Source organism: Solanum verrucosum, unplaced genomic scaffold (genome assembly GCF_900185275.1).
Source record: "Solanum verrucosum unplaced genomic scaffold, falcon-dt-bn FXZP01000288.1, whole genome shotgun sequence".
NCBI lineage: Eukaryota > Viridiplantae > Streptophyta > Magnoliopsida > Solanales > Solanaceae > Solanum > Solanum verrucosum.
Window position 1 is genome coordinate 422742 of NW_026019933.1, and position 3988 is coordinate 426729.

A 3988-nucleotide genomic window follows, 5' to 3' on the forward strand; every position below is an offset into this window, starting at 1 on the left:
TCAAATTTTAACAAAATCTAGTGATGCTATACAAGAAGGCCTCTTACAGTAGAGAAAATCCCAATAATAAAAATGCAAGACATTTTTGTAAATTGATTTTTCTCCATCTTTCAACATTTGTGGAACTGGACCAATGACACTGTCAAGGCTAGCGTTCACAAATTGAGGTACAGATATTCGAGCCCTGCTAGAATCAACTGCTACACACTGCTAGATACTCTTGTATTGATTATTGCTCATGATCTGCAACAAGTTACTTATATTAACTGATAAGGCGCCTTTGATTGGATTTGCGTCGATCCAATTATCTCCTTTAGTCCCTCGGACATATAGGGCCCCATTTCGTCTTGGAAGAGTAGAGTGATGCAGGACACGTCGCAGTGTCGGCGAGATCCTATGGTGATACTTGGATTTGGGCATGGTGGATAATAGTTTATGTTGATATTCATAGTTCCCATCAAGAGAGGTTCTAAGAATTCATTAATTTCATTGACATTGAGACCCTTCAATAGCACCTCTAACAAATTTTTAGCAAGTGGTTTAGCCCACTTTTGGTACTCCACGACTTGGTACCTATAAACTAGGGACAAAGTCAGAAATTTTGTTAAGAGCGTACGAGATTTGATGTCTAGGTAATTTAATGTCAAAGTAAATAATTTCACTGAGAGTGTTTACATAGTCCATCAGAGACAACATTTTTACCCCCACAAAGGTAGAAATAAGATCTGCGTACATCCTATCATCTTCATACCCTACTTGTGGAATTATACTAGATATATTATTGTAAAACAGATAGAAAAAATTCCTACATATGCAACATAATTCTGATTTAAGTTATATACACCTTTTTAAAATATAGAGATAATAGTCAAAAACACGCCTGAATTAACAAATTTTTGCAAGTCTCCTATCAGACTGTCATCAACTAACTATCAAATCACATCTCAAAATTAATGAGTCAGTTGCCATTTGGATGAAATTTTAAGCCTAATTAACTTGTGAGACAACCTTTTGTGATTTTATTGAGACACTTGGTCTAGTAAGTTACGAGGTTTGTTTTGATAAATAGCTAACTATAGTTTAGACAGAAAACGCAAACACCTTACGGCTAAAGATATGAATATCATGAAAAAAGTAATACTACTAGTATGTTTTTTACTTACTCAAAAATACGTGAACTATAAATTACCCAGAACAGAAAACCCAAAAGGTTACATTGTTTAAGGAGGCCAAAATTGGTATTATTTTTTGGATTACAACCATATTTTATATTATCCCTCCACTCTAATTTTTTTCATTTTTCTCACAAATAGCACTTCAAAACATCAACACAGATTCACCAGCACTACAACTGGCTTTACAATACTTAACTTTTTCTTCAGCTAGCAATTCAAAAATCTTGTGTGCTGCATATTTCAAATCTTCAAGAACTTCAATTGGGATCCCATGATTGATGATTTGGAAGCAAATCCACTTGCTTGATGCTTCTTGAATTCATTTTTCAACATTTAAATCATAAAAAAAATGATAAATCTATTGTTGGGATTGATTCTTGATTGTCAATTTGGGATTTGTCTAGTCTGTGTTCTTTTGGTTGAATACATTGATTTGGGATAATTTCAAGGCTTCTGTAAACTAGACCTTTTATTCCATTTGCTTTCTTGATTACAAAATAAAGTATGTCATCATTTGGTTCAAATTTCGATAAAGTCATTTGTGTGTTAAATCTTGATGAGTGTGTACTAATGAAACAAGGAAAGTTGGGGTTTTTTAATGGTGGGTTTGAGAGGGTGTGTGTGGGAGATGGAGGGGAGAAGGGGGTTGTCTATAAAATGATTGAAGAAGGAGATTTGGGGGTTTTATGGTGGGTTTGAGGGGGGAGGGGTGTTAGGGTTTCACCCGAATTTTCTTATCTTGTTTGAAGTTTATTTTTCAATTGAAGGAAAGTCAAAGTATTACCATAAATGCTTGTACTCTATCCTATCCATAAAAAAATATTAGTAAAAATAGTACCACTATAATTTGCTATATTATTTTACTTTTAATATTATAATTCCATAGCTATAAATTATTACGACAATTAAGAATATTTGATGGGGATATATATCAAATGTGTATTATTTTTTATTTTTTTGAGTAAATAAGAAAAAGCTTTAAAAAGTCATAAAAGCAGTACTACTTAAATCTTTTAGAAGAAAAATTTTCATATGCTTGAGTGCATATCCCTATAAATTACTAAATCTTCATTGTGTTTGTGTTCTTTGTTTGCTAGAATATCGATACGGTAATTAACCTCTCTCCAAACGTGTTAGATAGTGTCAAATGTGAAATTATTAAATTTCAACTATGTCAAATGCTCAAAATTCAAGAAATGTGAAATTATACACTTATTTATACTGGTTAAAAGGTTGTAAACTACATTCTACAACATATCAACACAGTTTTTTAATGAGTTGAGCTAGTAAACAAATGGGGTGATGATCAGGCCAAACTTGGATGGATTTGACAAATTATATTTTGATGAATGAGTTTTTTTTCATTAGGGTGAACTTTTTTGCAGAATTTACGTAGTATTTGATAATTAAAACTTGACATTTGATACCAGATTTCGTCATTGAGGGACAACCTGTAACAATCTTTGATGATTGATGGGTTTTGTCACCCTATATTTGATACGTTCTTAGGAGTGAAAGTAAATTTATTCTAAACTCGAAAGCTATAGTTAATGATTGAGATAGTTACTACCGGTCACAATCTTAGAATATGATAAGCATAATTGAAGTAGGTGTTTTCCCCCTCATTTTTTGTATTCAGTATCCTATTTAAAACTGAATGCAAATAAATTTCTAAACTCGAGATCTTTAATTGATAGCGGAGATAATTACTACTCATCATGAGTACTTGTTTTTTCTTATTGTATATTCAGTATCCGCTTTAAACAAAGCCCATTTTCATTAGTGAGTTCAAGTTTAAAATTATCAGACTGTTACAGAGTAACGATTAGAAAAATAAACTTACAATATTATAAAGAAAAAAATAATGGGATAAATTTATTATTAACAAAAAGTAGGATAAATGGTAAAATAAGATTATTAAATGATTAAAACAAAACAAGATAACGACACAATCATACCAACTCACTGGTTATGTAAAGAGGGTTTTTTTTGTCATTACATGATAACAAATTTGACAATATAATAACATTCACATAACAAGAAATTTGTAGATTAAAATATTAAATTTTAACAAAATATAGTGATGCTTTACCAGAAAGCCTCTTACGGTAGAAATAATCCCAATAATCAAAATACAAGATATGTTTCTACACTGGTTTTTCTCCATCTTTCAACATTTGTGGAAATGGACCAATGACATTGTCAAGGCTAGCGTTCACAAATAGAAGTATGGATATTCGATCCCTGCTCGAATCAACTACTATACAATGCTCGATACTCTTTATTGATCATTGCTCATGATCTGCAACAAGTCACCTATGTTAACCGTTAAGGCGCCTTTGATTGGATTTACGTGGATCCAATTATCTCCTTTAGTCCCTCAGACATATAGAACTATCGTGTCGTCCTGGAAGAGGAGAGTGATGCAGGACACGTTGCAGTGTCAACGAGCCTCTATGGTGATACTTGGATTTGGGCATGGTGGATAATAGTTTATTGTTGATATTCATAGTTCCCATCATGAGAGGTTCAAAAGATTCATCAATTTCATTGACATTGAGACCTATCAATAACACTTCTAACAACTTTTAGCAAGTGGTTAAGCCCACTTTTGATACTCCAAGACTTGGTACCTATAAATCAGTGACAAAGTCCGGAATTTTTTTTAGAGCGTACGAAATTTAATGGCAAGGTAATTTAATTGTCAAAGTAAAGAGTTTCACTAAGAGTGTTTTCATACTCCATCAAAGACAATATTTTTACCCCACAAAGATAGAAATAAGATTTGTGTACATCATATCCTCTCCATACCC

At 32.3% G+C, this 3988-nt stretch overlaps 1 pseudogene; it reads right to left on the bottom strand.

The window, feature by feature from the left end:
• LOC125833051 (bi-functional coumaroyl CoA and feruloyl CoA ortho-hydroxylase F6H2-2-1-like) lies at window positions 1–1714 on the bottom strand (annotated as a pseudogene).
• Between the last annotated feature and the right edge of the window lie 2274 nt (window positions 1715–3988).